This window comes from Panthera leo, chromosome B3 (assembly GCF_018350215.1).
Source record: "Panthera leo isolate Ple1 chromosome B3, P.leo_Ple1_pat1.1, whole genome shotgun sequence".
In the NCBI taxonomy this organism is placed as follows: Eukaryota; Metazoa; Chordata; class Mammalia; order Carnivora; family Felidae; genus Panthera; species Panthera leo.
Window position 1 is genome coordinate 27,957,549 of NC_056684.1, and position 16,148 is coordinate 27,973,696.

At 38.4% G+C, this 16,148-nt stretch overlaps 1 protein-coding gene and 1 pseudogene across 1 annotated transcript in view; one reads left to right on the plus strand and one right to left on the minus strand.

Moving 5' to 3' along the window:
• The window catches only part of NIPA1 (NIPA magnesium transporter 1), an 84,441-nt gene that overhangs the window by 56,203 nt on the left and 12,090 nt on the right, over window positions 1–16,148 (plus strand). The window lies entirely within an intron of this gene.
• LOC122221739 lies at window positions 8,407–9,279 on the minus strand (annotated as a pseudogene).

Genomic DNA, 16,148 nt, shown 5'->3' on the forward strand with positions numbered 1-16,148 from the left:
ATTCCATTTTCATTCATGATTTTATCTATTTGGGTCATCTCCCTTTTCTTTGTGAGAAGTCTGGCTTCAATTTTGTTTATTTTTTCAAAAAAAACAACTCTTGGTTTCATTGATCTGCTCTACAATTTTTTTAGATTCTATATTGTTTATTTCTGCTCTGATCTTTATTATTTCTCTTCTTCTGCTGGGCTTGGGGTGTCTTTGCTGTTCTGCTTCTATTTCCTTTAGGTGTGCTGTTAGATTTTATATTTGGGATTTTTCTTGTTTCTTGAGATAGGCCTGGATTGCAATGTATCTTCCTCTCAGGACTGCCTTTGCTGCATCCCAAAGCGTTTGGATTGTTGTATTTTCATTTTCGCGTGTTTCCATATATTTTTTAATTTCTTCTCTAATTGTCTGGTTGACCCATTCATCCTTTAGTAGGCTGTTCTTTTTTATTTTATTTTTTTTTTATTTTTTAATATATGAAATTTACTGTCAAATTGGTTTCCATACAACACCCAGTGCTCATCCCAAAAGGTGCCCTCCTCAATACCCATCACCCACCCTGCCCTCCCTCCCACCCCCCATCAACCCTCAGTTTGTTCTCAGTTTTTAACAGTCTCTTATGCTTTGGCTCTCTCCCACTCTAACCTCTTTTTTTTTTTTTTTTTTTCCTTCCCCTCCCCCATGGGTTTCTGTTATGTTTCTCAGGATCCACATAAGAGTGAAACCATATGGTATCTGTCTTTCTCTGTATGGCTTATTTCACTTAGCATCACACTCTCCAGTTCCATCCATGTTGCTACAAAAGGCCATATTTCATTTTTTCTCATTGCCACGTAGTATTCCATTGTGTATATAAACCACAATTTCTTTATCCATTCATCAGTTGATGGACATTTAGGCTCTTTCCATAATTTGGCTATTGTTGAGAGTGCCGCTATAAACATTGGGGTACAGGTGCCCCTATGCATCTAGTAGGCTGTTCTTTAACCTCCATGCTTTTGGAGGTTTTCCAGACTTTTTCCTGTGGTTGATTTCAAGCTTCATAGCATTGTGGTCTGAAAGTATGCATGGTATGATCTCAATTCTTGTATACTTATGAAGGGCTGTTTTGTGACCCAGTATGTGATCTATCTTGGAGAATGATCTATGAGCACTCGAGAAGAAAGTATATTCTGTTGCTTTGGGATGCAGAGTTCTAAATATATCTGTCAAGTCCATCTGATCCAATGTATCATTCAGAGCCCTTGTTTCTTTATTGACCATGGTCTAGATGATCTCTCCATTCCTGTAAGTGGGGTATTAAAGTCCCCTGCAATTACCACACTCTTGTCAATAAGGTTGCTTATGTTTGTGAGTAATTGTTTTATATATTTGGGGGCTCCCATATTTGGCGCATAGACATTTATAATCGTTAGTTCTTCTTGATGGATAGACCCTGTAATTATTATATAATTCCCTTCTTCATCTCTTGTTACAGCCTTTAATTTAAAGTCTAGTTTGTCTGATATAAGTATGGCTACTCCAGATTTCTTTTGACTTCCAGTAGCATGATAGATAGTTCTCCATCCCCTCACTTTCAATCTGAAAGTGTCCTCAGTTCTAAAATGAGTCTCTTGTAGATAGCAAATAGATGGGTCTTGGTTTTTTATCCATTCTGATACCCTATGTCTTTTGATTGGCACATTTAGTCCATTTATATTCAGTGTTATTATAGAAAGATATGGGTTTAGAGTCATTGTGATGTCTGTAGGTTTCATGCTTTTAGTGATGTCTCTGGTACTTTGTCTCACAGGATCCCCCTTAGGATCTCTTGTAGGGCTGGTTTAGTGGTGATGAATTCCTTCAGTTTTTGTTTGTTTGGGAAGTCCTTTATCTCTCCTTCTATTCTAAATGACAGACTTGCTGGATAAAGGATTCTCGGCTGCATATTTTTTCTGTTCATCACATTGAAGATTTCCTGCCATTCCTTTCTGGCCTGCCAAGTTTCAGTAGAGAGATCCGTCACTAGTCTTATCGGTCTCCGTTCATATGTTAGAGCACGTTTATCCCTAGCTGCTTTCAGAATTTTCTCTTTATCCTTGTATTGTGCCAGTTTCACTATGATATGTCATGCAGAAGATCGATTCAAGTTACATCTGAAGGGAGTTCTCTGTGCCTCTTGGATTTCAATGCCTTTTTCCTTCCCCAGAAAAGGGAAGTTCTCAGCTATTATTTCTTCAAGTACACCTTCAGCACCTTTCCCTCTCTCTTCCTCCTCTGGAATACCAATTATGCATAGATTGTTTCTCTTTAGTGCATCACTTAGTTCTCTAATTTTCCCCTCATACTCCTGGATTTTTTTATCTCTCTTTTTCTCAGCTTCCTCTTTTTCCATAATTTTATCTTCTAGTTCACCTATTCTCTCCTCTGCCTCTTCAATCCGAGCTGTGGTCGTCTCCATTTTATTTTGCAGCTTATTTATAGCATTTTTTAGCTCCTCCTGGCTGTTCCTTAGTCCCTTGATCTCTGTGGCAAGAGATTCTCTGCTGTCCTCTATACTGTTTTCAAGCCCAGCAATTAATTTTATGACTACTATTCTAAATTCACTTTCTGTTATATTGTTTAAATCCTTTTTGATCAGTTCGTTAGCTGTCGTTATTTCCTGGAGATTCTTTTGAGGTGAATTCTTCCGTTTCATTATTTTGGATAGTCCCTGGAGTGGTGCGGAACTGCAGGGCACTTCCCCTGTGCTGTCTTGAATAACTTGCATTGGTGGGTGGGGCCGCAGTCAGACCTGATGTCTGCCCCCAGCCCACCGCTGGGGCCACAGTCAGACTGGTGTGTACCTTCTCTTCCCCACTCCTAGGGGCGGGATTCCCTGTGGGGTGGCGTGGCCCGTCTTTGCTACTTGCACACTGCCAGGCTGGTGGTGCTGGGAATCTGGCGTATTAGCTGCGGTGCACAGGGGCAGGAGGGGCAGGCTCAGCTTGCTTTTCCTTCGGAAATCCGCTTCTGGAGGAGCCCTGCAGCACTGAGAGAGAGTCAGACGTGCCAGAGGGTTGGATCCCAGAAGCGTTGGGTGTTTACGTGGTGTAAGCAAGTTCCCTGACAGGAACTGGTTCCCTTTGGTATTTTGGCTGGTGGATGGGCGAGGGAGATGGCACTGGCGAGCGCCTTTGTTCCCCGCCAAGTTGCGCTCTGTTGTCCGGGGCTCAACAACTCTCCCTCCCGTTGTCCTCCAGCCCTCCCGTTCTCTGAGCAGATCTGTTAACTTATAACCTTCCGGATGTTAAGTCCCACTTGCTATCAGAACACATTCCACCCGGCCCCTCCGTTTTTGCAAGCTAGACTTGGGCTCTGCTTTGCCGGCGGGCTGCCCCTCCGTCCGGCTCCCTCCCACCAGTCCGTGTAGCACTCACCGCCTCTCCGCCCTTCCTAGCCTCTTCCATGGGCCTCTCGTCTACACTTGGCTCTGGAGAGTCTGTTCTGCTAGTCTTCTGGCGGTTTTCTGGGTTATTTAGGCAGGTGTGGTTGGAATATAAGTGATCCCCAGGATGCGGTGATCCCAGTGTCCTCCTATGCCGCCATCTTCACAGAAGCCTAGAAGACTCATTTTAGACCTAAAAACACCTGCAGACTGAAAGGGAGGGGATGGAGCACCATCTATCATGCTTATGTATGGCAAAAGAAAGCCAGAGTAGCCATACTTATACCCAATTTTAAGTAGATTTTAAACCAAAGACACAACTTGAGACGAGGAAGGGCATTATATCATAATTAAGGGGGTCTGTCCATCAAGAACACCTAACAATTGTAAGTATTTATTCCCCCAACTTGAAAGAACCCAAATATATAAATCAATAACAAAAATTCACTGATGACACAATAATAGTAAGGGACTTTAACATCCCACTTACGGCAATGGACAGATCATCTAAGCAGAAAATCAGCAAGGAAACAATTGTTTTCAGTGATCCATTGGACCAGATGGACTCAACAAATATATTCAGAGCAGTCCATCCTTAAGCAGCAGAATACATATTCTCTGTGAGTACACATGGAACAATATCCAGAATAGATCACATACTGGTTCATAAATCAACCCTCCACATGGGGATCCTGGGTGGTTTATTCAGTTAAGCATCCAATTCTTGATCTCAGCTCAGGTCTTGATCTCAGTGTTGTGGGTTCAAGCCCTGCATTGGGCATGAAGCCTACTTTTTAAAAAAGATAAAATCAACCCCCCACAAGTACAAAAGGACTGAGATCATACTGTGCATATATGCAGACCACAACGCTATGAAATTTGAAGTCACCCACCAGAAAAAATTCGGAAAGACCACAAATACATGGAAGTTAAAGAAAATCCTACTAATGAATGAATGGGTTAACCAGGAAATTAAAGACCTAATAAAAAATTACATGGAAGCAAATGAAATCATGACAGTCAAAAACTTTTGGGATTGCAGCAAAGGTGGTTATAAGAGGGAAGTATATTGTAATACAGGCCTACCTCAAGAAGAAAGAAAGGTCTCAAATACACAACTTAACCTTACACTTAAAGGAGCTAGAAAAGGAACAGAAAATAAGGCTACAGGCAGCAGAAGAAGGGTAATAATAAGGACTAGAGTAGAAATAAACACTGTAGAAACAAGAAATAAAACCAGAACAGATCAATGAAAGTAAGAGCTGGGTCTTCAAATGAATTAATAAAATTGACAAACCTCTAGCCAGACTTATCAAAAAGAAAAGAGATAGGACCCCAAGAAATTAAAATCACAAATAAAAAGGGAGAGATCACAACCAATACCTCAGAACTGCAAACAATTAGAATATTATGAAAAAGTATATGCCAACAACCTGGAATAAATGGATAAATTGCTAGAAACATACAAACTCCCAAAACTGAAACAAGAAAAAATAGAAAATTGGAACACCCATAACCAGCAAGGAAATTGAAACACTAATCAAAAATCTCCCAAGAGGGGTGCCTTGATGACTCAGTTGGTTAAGCTTCTGACTTTGGCTCAGGTCATGATCTTATGGTTCATGAGTTCGAGCCCCACGTAAGGCTCTCTGCTGTCAACTCAGAGCCTGGGGTCTGCTTCAGATTCTGTGTCTCCCTCTCTATCTGCCCCTTCCCTGCTCATGCTCTGTCTCTCTCTCTCAAAAATGAATAAACATTAAAAAAAAATTTTTTTTAATCTGCCAAGAAACAAAAACCCAGGACTTGATGGCTTCCCAGGGGAATTCTACCAGACATTTAACGGAGAGTTACTACCTGTTCTTCTCAAAATGTTCCTAAAAATAGAAATGGAAGGAAAACTTCGAGACTCATTCTATAATGAGTCTGTAATCATCACCTTGATTTCAAAGCCAGAAAGACCCCACTGAAGAACATGGATGTAAAAATTCTCAACAAGATACTAGCAAACTGAATCCACTAGTACATTAAAAGAATTATTCATCATGATCAAGTGGGATTTATTCCAGGGCTGCAGAGCTGGTTCAATATTCTCAAATCAATCAACATGATATACCACATTAATAAAACGAAGAATAAAAACCATATGATCAAGTCAGTAGATGGAGAAGAAAGCATTTCACAAAATACAACATCCATTCTTTATGTGTATTTATTTGAGAGAGAGTGTGTGTGTGAGTGGGGAGAGGCAGAGAAAGAGGGAGGGAGAGAATCTCAAGCAGGCTTGGGGCTGTCCATGAAGTATCTGATGCGGGGCCTAATCCCACAAACCAACCATGAGACCATGATCTGAGTTGAACCAACAGTTAGATGGTCAACTTTGCCACCCAGGCACCATGTCACAGCATCCATTCTTGATAAAAAAACCCTCAACAAATAGGGATATATAGAACATATCTCAATATTATAAAGTCCATGTGTGAAAGACCCATAGCTAATATTCTCAATGGGGAATAACTGAGATCCTTTCCCCTATGGTCAGGAACAAGACAAGGATGTCTACTCTCACCATTACTATTTAACATAGTACTGGAAGTCTTACCCTCAGCAATCAGACAATAAAAATAAATGAATCCAAATCAGCAAGGAAGAAGTCAAAGTTTCACTATTTGCAGGTGACATGATATTCTATGTAAAAAACCCAAAGACTCTACCAAAAAATTGCAAACACTAATGCATGAATTTAGCTAAGTCTCATGATATATAAAGTCAACATACAGAAATTGGTTGCGTTTCTATATACTAATTACAAGGCAGCAGAAAGAGAAATCAAGGAATCGATCCTATCTGCAATTACACCAAAAACAACTAGATACCTAGGAATAAACCTAACCAAAGAGGTAAAAGATCTGTACTCTGAAAACTGTAGAAAACTTATGAAATAAGTTAAGGAGGACACAAATAAATGGAAAAACATTCCTTGTTCATGGATTGAAAGAGCAAACTTTTTTTTTTTTTTTTTGGTCCATAGATTTCCCATTTTTACTGAGCATACTCATACACACAATGTATTTTAAAAATGAGTTTTACAGTACATAGTTTTATCACCTGGTTTACAACTAAATGCATATATTGTGAACATTTTCTTTTTTACAACAGTTAAAATACTTGTATGGAGAAAACAGTTTATTATTTTTAAATGTTTATTTTTGAGAGAGAGAGAGAGACAGAACGTGGGTGGGGAGGGGCAGAGAGAAAGGGTGACACAGAATCTGAAGCAGGCTCCGGGCTCTGAGCTGTCAGCACAGAACCTGACATGTGGTTCGAACTCACAAGCCCTGAGATCATGACCTGAGCCGAAGTTGGATGCCTAGCTGACTGAACTACCCAGGTGCCCCATGTTGGGGAAATTTAGGTAGAATTTTTTTCCAAGGAGACTTCAATCTCTTTACAATGCATTGAGAAAAAAGGGCTGCCCTTGTCTTCTCTAGCATTTACAGAGGCTTCCTTTCCTTTTAAAGATGAGGTCTTTTTTACATTCTTTTTTTTTTAATTAAAAAAATGTTCATTTTTGAGAGAGAGAGAGAGAGACAGAGCATGAACAAGGAAGGGACAGAGAGAGAGGGAGACACAGAATCTGAAGCAGGCTCCGGGCTCTGAGCTGTCCAGCAAAGAGCCTGATGCAGGTCTCAAACCCATGAACTATGAGATGATGACCTGAGCTGAAGTTGCATGCTCAGTCGACTGAGCCACCCAGATGCCCCTAAAGATGAGGTCTTTATTGATTTTGATCAACTCTACTCCAAGCTTTAGCCTCAGTTCCACATTAGGAGTAGTCTTTAATAATATGAAGATAGACTTCAATTGTTTAAAGGGAAATAATAAGAAACACTTGGAACTTGGCCACAATGTAAATATGGCTGGCTTTTTTTAAACAAGTTTTTTGGAGAGGAGAGGGCAGAGGAAAGTAGTAGGGACTTTAAGAAAATGTTAGGGACCACACAGCAAAGGAAACAGTCAGCAAAACTAAAAGGCAACTGAAAGAATGGGAGAAGATATTTGCAAATGACATATCAGATAAAGAGTTAGTAGCCAAAATCTATAAAGAACTTATCAAGCTCAACACCCAAAAAACAAATAACCCAGTGAAGAAATGGGCAAAAGACATGAATAGACACTCCTCCAAAGAAGACATCCAGATGGCCAACCAACACATGAAAAAATGTTCAACATCACTCCTCATCAGGGAAATACAAATCAAAACCACAATGAGATACCACCTTACACCTGTCAGAATGGCTAACATTAACAACTCAGGCAACAATAGATGTTGGCAAGGATGCAGAGAAAGAGGATCTTTTGCATTGTTGGTGGGAATGCAAGCTGGTGTAGCCACTCTGAAAAACAGAATGGAGGTTCCTCAAAAAATTAAAAATAGAACTACCCTATGACCCAGCAATTGCACTATAGGGCATTTATCCAAGGGATACAGGTGTGCTGTTTCAAAGGGACACATGCACCTCCATGTTTATAGCAGCACTACCAACAATAGTGAAAGTATGGAAAGAGCCCAAATGTCCATTGATGGATGAATGGATAAAGAAGATGTGGTATATGTATACAATGGAGTATTAGTAATCAAAAAGAATGAAATCTTGCCATTTGCAACTATGTGGATGGAACTGGAGGGTATTATGCTAAGTGAAATTAGAGAAAGACAAAAATCATGACTTCATTCATATGAGGACTTTAAGAGACAAAACAGATGAACATAAGGGAAGGGAAACAAAAATAATATAAAAACAGGGAGGGGGACAAAACAGAAGAGACTCATAAATATGGAGAACAAACTGAGGGTTGTGGGAGGGGGGTGGGCTAAATGGGTAAGGGGCATTAAGGAATCTACTCCTGAAATCATTGTTCCAGTATATGCTAACTAATTTGGATGTAAATTAAAATCAAAAAAACAATAAATAAATTATCACATACTTAAAAAAAGAAAAGAAGAAAATGTTAGGAACCATGATGAAAATCTGTCCACTATTTCAAGGCAAATGGTCACCTTCCAGTTAGGACATTAGAGTGACAGTCTTTACAGGTTACAGAATTTGCATAGCAAATATTGCATATGCAAGTGTCCATTAACAGTATCTTGTATAGCAAGGCAGATGCCAGCTAGCAAAAAATGGTGCCTGAACACAGTGTTAATTCTGGAGTCCTGGAAACCAGGAAGTGCTCATCCATCACATGGCCATCACACCTTCGGTAGAAATGTTGGAGGAAAGCAGTGAAACCTGGCAGTGCCAGCATTTATACATGGACCATCTCTTGGGCAGCCAGGTGCCGTGGGGCACCAGACTCACAGTTCTCTTAGTGTGAATCATGCTCACAGTTCCAGCCATAGAAGGAGGGGGGCAGGCACAGAAGGACCCCAGCATGCAGGTTCACCCATTCAGACAGCAGGTTTCGTTTAGCTCTTTACAGTTCTGGATTCCTAGGGACGGCACCAACTGCAAGTGATGACTAATTGCAGGCTCCTCCCAGGACTGAATGCTGTCATCTCCTGAGGCCAGGTCTCCCTGAGAGGGATGTGCAAGTTCACATGGGTGGTGCAACCCAGTGGTAGTGAATTCCAGTTCAAACGCTTTGGAAATGGCCATGATCAAAATCTGAAGAGCAAACATTCTTAAAATGTCTATACTACTCTTGAGGAGGGCACCTTTTGGGATGAGCACTGGGTGTTGTATGGAAACCAATTTGACAATAAATTTCATATATTGAAAAAAAAATGTCTATACTACTCTAAACAATCTACACGATCCCCATCAAAATACTACCAGCATTTTTCACAGAGCTGGAGCACACAATCCTAAAATTTGTATGGAACCACAGAAGACCCCAAACAGGCAAAGCAATCCTGAAAAACAAAACCAAAGCTGGAGGCATCACAATTCCAGACTTCAAGCTGCATTACAAAGCTGTAGTCATCAAGACAGCATGGTACTGGCACAAAAACAGACACATCGATCAGAAGAAAAGAATAGAAAACCCAAAATGGACCCACAACTACATGGTCAACTGTTCAACAAAGCAGGAAGGAATATCCAATGGAAAAAAGACAGTCTCTTCAACAAATGGTGTTGGGAAAACTGGACAGCAATATGCAGAAGAATGAACCTGGACCACTTTCTTACACCATACACAAATATAAATTCAAAATGGATGAAAGACCTAAATGTGAGACAAGAAGCCATCAAATTCCTAGAGGAGAACACAGGCAGCATCCTCTTTGACCTTGGCCAGAGCAACTTCTTACTAGACACATTACCAGAGGCCAGGGAAACAAAAGCAAAAATGAATTATTGGGACTTCATTAAGATAACAAGCTTCTACATAGTGAAGGAAACAATGAACAAAACTAGAAGGCAGCCTACCGAATGGGAGAAGATATTTGCAAATGACAGATCTGATAAAGGGTTAGTATACAAAATCTATAAAAAACTTAGCAAACTCAACACCCCAAAAAGAAACAACTCAGTTAAGAAATGGGCAAAAGACATGAATAGACACTTTTCCAAAGTAGACATCCAGATGGCTAACAGACACATGAAAAGATGCTCCACATCACTCATCACCTGGGAAATACAAATCAAAACAACAATGAGATACCACCTCATACCTGAAAGAATCACTAAAATTAACAACACAAGAAACAACAGGTGTTGGCTAGGATATGAAAAAAGGAGAATACTTTTGCATTGTTGGTTGGAATGCAAACGGGTGAAGCCACTCTGGAGAACTGTATGGAGGTTCCTCAGAAAGGTAAATAAGAACTACTCTATGATCCCACAATTGCACTGTTAGGTGCATACCCAGAGTATACAAAAATACAGATTTGAAGGGGTACGTGCACCCCGATATTTATAACAGCATTATCAACCATAGCCAAACTATGGAGAGAGCCCAAATGTCCTTTGACTGATGAATGGATAAAGAAGAAGTGGTGTTTATGTATATATGTGCATATACACACACACACACACACACACACACACACACACACACACATACATGCTCACACATACGATTTTGTATTACTTAGCCATCAAAAAGAATGAAATCTTTACATGTGCAATGATGTGGATGGAGCTAGAGTGTATTTTGCTAGGGGAAATAAGTCAGCCAAAGAAAGACAAATATATGATTTCACTCGTGTAATTGAAGAAATACAATAGATGAGCATATGGGAGGGGCAAAAATAGGGAACAAACAATGTTTTATTTTTATTTCTTAAAAATAGAAAACAAACTGAGTGTTGATGTAGGGATTTGGGTGGGAGATGAGCTAGATGGGAGATGGGTATTAAAAATGGCACTTGTGATGAGTACTGGGTGTTGTAAGTGATGAATCACAGTGTTACTACTGAAATCAGTATTGCACTTTATGTTAACTAACTGGAATTTAAAAATTGAAAAAAATTAATATGCCAACAAATTGGACAAACTAAAAGAAATGGTTAAATTCCTGGAAACACATAAACTACCAAAACTGAAACAGGAAGAAATAGAAAACTTGAATAGACTACTAACCAGCAAAGAAATTGAATCAGTAACCAGAAAACTCCCAACAAACAGAACTCCAGGGCCTGATGGCTTCACAGGAGAATTCTACCAAACATTTAAAGAGTTAATACCTATTCTTCTCAAACTATTTCAAAACATAGAAATGGAAGAAAAACTTCCACACTCATTCTATGAGTCCAACATTACCCTGATACCAAAACCAGATAAAGATTCCACTAAAAAAGATAACTATAGGCTAGTATTCCTAATGAACAGGTTTGTAAAATTTCTGCATAAAATACTAGCAAACCAAATCCAACCATACATTAAAAGAATCACTGAACATGATTAAGTGGGATTTATGACTAGGCTACACGTTTGGTTCAATATTTGCAAATCAATCAATGTGATACACCTCATTAATAAAAGAAAGAATAAGAACTGTATGATCCTCTCAATAGATGCAGAAAAAGCATTTGACAAAGTACAACATCCATTTATGAGAAAAACCTTCAATAAAGTAGGTGTAGAGGGAATGTACCTCAGCATAATAAGGGCCATCTATGAAAAACCAACAGCTAATATCATTTTCAATGGAGAAAAACTGAGAGGTTTCCTTTATTGCGTGGAACAAGACAGGGATGTCCGCTCTCACCACTGTTACTTAATATAGTACTGGAAGTCCGAGCCACAGCCATCAGTCAACAAAAACAAATAAAAGGCATCCAAATCAGCAAGGAAGAAGTCAAACTTGCACTATTTGAAGATGACATGGTACTGTATATAGAAAACTTGAAGCACCATCAAAAAGTTGCTAGAACCAATACACAAATTCAGTAAGGTTGCAGAATAAAAAATCAACATGCAGAAATCTCATGTGTTTCTGTGCAACTATAATGAAAGAGCAGAAAAAGCAATTAAGGAATCATTCCCGTTTACAATTGTACCAAAAACCATAAGATACCTACAAATAAATCTAACCAAAGAGGTGAAAGACATGTTCTCTGAAAACTGTGAAACACTGATGAACGAAATTGAAGGTGACACAAAGAAATGGAAAACATTCCATGCTCATGCACTAGAAGAATAGTGTTAAAATGTCTATACTACTTAAAGCAATCTACACATTCAGTGCAATCCCCATCAAAATACCACCAGCATTTTTCACAGATCTAGAACAGACAATCCTGAAATTTGTATGGAACCACAAGAGATCCTGAATAGCCAAAGAAATCTTGAAAAAGAAAAAGCAAAGCTGGAGACATCACAACTCCAGACTTCACATTACAATACAAAGCTTGTAGTAACCAAAATAGTATGTTACTGGCACAAAAACAGACACATAGATCAATAGAACAGAATAGAATACCCAGAATAGACAACCCAGGACCCATAACTAGTCAACTAATTGTTGTCAATTAGTCTTTGACAAAGCAGGAAATCTTTGGCAAAACAGGAAAGAATAGCCAGTGGGGAAAAGACAGTCTCTTAATGAAATAGTGTTGGGAAAACTGGACATCATGATGCAAAAGAATGAAACTCGACCACTTTCTTATTCCATACACAAATAAATTCAAAATGGAATTCTGAATAAAGACCTAAATGTGAAACATGAAACCATAAAAATACTAGAAGAAAACACAGGCAGTAACCTGTTTGCCATCAACAGTAGCAGTTTCTTCCTAGATATGTCTCCTGAGGCAAGGGAAACAAAACCAAAAGTAAACTATTGGGACTTCATTAAAATAAAATGCTTCTGCACAGTGAAGGAAACAATCCACAAATCTGAAAGGCAACCTATGGGATCAAAGAAGATATCTACAAATTATATATCTGATAAAGGGTTAGAATCCAAAATATATAAACAACTTATAAAACTCAACACCCAAAAAACAAATAACCCAGTTAAGAAATAGGCAGATGACATGAATAGACATTTTTTTAAAGAAGATATACAGCTGGCCAGCCAACTAGTGAAAAAGATGTTCAACATCATTCATCATCAGGGAAATACAAATCAAAACTACAATGAGACCTCACACCTGTCAGAAGGCTAAAATTAACAACACAAGAAATAACACATATGGCGAAGTTGTGAAGAAAAAGAAACACTTGTGCACTATTGGTGGGGATGCAAACTGGTGCAACCACTATGGAAAATAGTATGGAGGTTCCTCAGAAAGTTGAAAATAGAACTACCCTATATTCCAGCAATTGCTCTACTAGGTATTTACCCAAAGGATACAAAGGGATGCATGCACCCCAATGTTTATAACAAGATTATCTACAATAGCCAAATTATGGAAACAGCCCATGTGTCTATTGACTGATCAATGGATGAAGAAGATGTGGTATATATGTATACAATGGTATATGTACCACTTAGCCGTAAAAAGAATGAAATCTTGCCATTTGCAAGATGTGGATGGAGCAGCCACATCTTATTATGCCAAGCAAAATAAGTAAATCAGAGAAAGTCAAATACCATATGACTTTCACTCATATATGGAACTTAAGAAACAAAACAAATGAGGGGCGCCTGGGTGGCTCAGTCGGCTGAGCATCCAACTTCGGCTCAGGTCATGATCTCACAGCTCGTGAGTTTGAGCCCTGCGTAGGGCTCTGTGCTGACAGCTCAGAGCCTGGAGCCTGCTTTGGATTCTGTGTCTCCCTCTCTCTCTGCCCCTAACCCACTCACATTCTGTCTCTGCCTCTCTCAAAAATAAATAAACATTAAAAAAAAGAAAACAAATGAGCAACAGGGGGGAAAAGAGAGAGAGAGGCAAACCAAGAAAAAGGCTTTTAACTGTAGAGAACAAACATGGTTACCAGAGGGGAGGTGGGTAGGGGGATGTATTAAATAGGTGATGGGGATTAAGGAGTGCACTTGTTGTGATGAGCAAGTGGTGTTGTATGGAAGTGTGGAATCAGTACACTGTACACATGAAACTAATATTACACTGTATGTTAACTAACTGGATTTTAACTTAAAAAAAAGAAAAAATAGACTGGTGGGTATGAGAGGTGGGATGTGGGGGAAATGGGATGCGTTGGTCAAAGTATACTAACTTCTAGTTAGAAAATGAAAAATTCTGGGATTCAGTGTACAGCATGGTCATTATAGTTAATACTGTATTATATACTTGAATGTTACTAAGAGAAGAGTTCTTAGATGCTCTCACACATACAGATAAAAAAAAGTGGAAATTATGTGACATGATGGAGATATTAGCTAACACTGGTGGCAATCATTTTGCAATGTATAAGTGTATTGAATCAACACATTGTATGTTGTAAACTTACATACTGTTGTCAATTGTATATAAATAAAGCTGGAAAAGAAAAAGTGAAAAGTCAACTGACAGAATATTAGAAAAGTTTTGAAGTTATATATCTAATAGGGAACTCGTATTTAGACTATATAACAAGTCATTGATAAAAAGACAAATAACTCAAATTAAAAATGGGCAGAAGATCTGAGTGTACCTTTCTCCAAAGATCTAGAAATGGCTCATAAACCTATTAAGTAATACACATCATTAGCCAACAGGGAAATGCAGATCAACCATAATGAGATATTACCTCTGCTAGGATGGCTATATTCATAAAGAAGGATATTAACAAGTGTTGGCTAGAACTTGTAGTAAATGGAAACCTTTTACAATGCTGGTGGGAATGCAAACTGTTGCAGCTACTTAGGAAAATTGCCTGGCAATTCCTCAAACAGTTAAACATAGAGTTACCATATGATCTAGCAAATCACAGCTAAGTAAATTCCCAAGAGAAATGAAAATATATGTCTATAGAAATATTTGTATGCAAATGCCCATAGTAGAATTATTCATTACAGACAAAAAGTGGAACCAACTCAAATGTCCATCAAGTGAGAAAGGATATATAATAGGGGTGCCTGGGTGGCTCAGTTGGTTAAGCATCCAACTTCACCTCAGGTCATGATCTCGCTGTCTGTGAGCTTGAGCCCCACATCAGGCTCTGTGCTGACAGGTTGGAGTCTGCACCCTGCTTCGGATTTTGTATCTCCCTGTCTGCCCCTCCCCTGCTCACGTGCGCTCTCTATCTCTCAAAAATAAGTAAACATTCAAAAAAATTTAAAGGATATATAATAGATGGTGTGTTCATACAATGGGATATTATTATAAAATACATGAATTGCTTATATACATTATAACATAGATAAACCTTGAAAGCTTTATTCTAGGTGAAATAAGCCATTTATAATTATGTGATCTCATGTATATGAAATGTCCTGAATTGGGAAATATATATAAACAAAAAGTAGATTTGTGGTTGCTTAGGGATGTATGCATGAGGGAGCATGGCGAGTTATGGCTAAGGAGTCCTAAAGAGTTGCTTTTGGCATACTAAAGTTTGTTCTAAAATTGATTGTGGTGATCGATGTGTAATTCTATTCCATACACTTTACATATACACTTTAAATGGGTGAATTTTGTATTATGTTAATTGTATCTCAGTAAAACTGTGAAAAAGAAAGAAAATAGAAAAACTGTCTATTCAATTTAAACTAATATAGACTTTCAGAAGGCATAATGGCAGTGGATATCCAGAGTCATCCAAGTGTTTGATCTTTAAGCGAGAGTCCAGTTTTGAGGAACAGAATCTTAGAAAATGATTAGGGGGAAATATTTGATATATGTATATGTACCAATATAAATGTCAAATGATATTGAATATTCAAAGACAATTTCAGTTTTATAACATACTTAAATGGTTTTATAAATGAAAGAGAACCACATTTATTGTGCTTCATGTTCCATAAACTGTCCTAAGTATTTTCACAAGTAAATTTCCTAGAGAAGCAGTGGATGAGGGGGAACAAACAGCATGATGGAGCCCATTGTGAGTTCAAGGAAAAATATGTGGATATGGATAGAACTGAGGAGAATGTTAGAAAGTAAATAAGTGTTTGACAGCATGGAGAGATTTTGTCGTTTTTAAATTTTTAAATTGCCTTTTATGTTGTAACATTGTTTATAATAAAATTGGGGCAAATAATTTGGTACTCATCAGTATGACACAAGATACTATTAGAAGAGGAAAGACAAATCATTTGAAAAAGTTAACCTTCATTTTTTTTAGCAACCTCCTAATAACATATCCACTAAGTGTTTATTAATGCTGTCATTTGAAAAATGTTTGTAGCTACCACTGTCTTA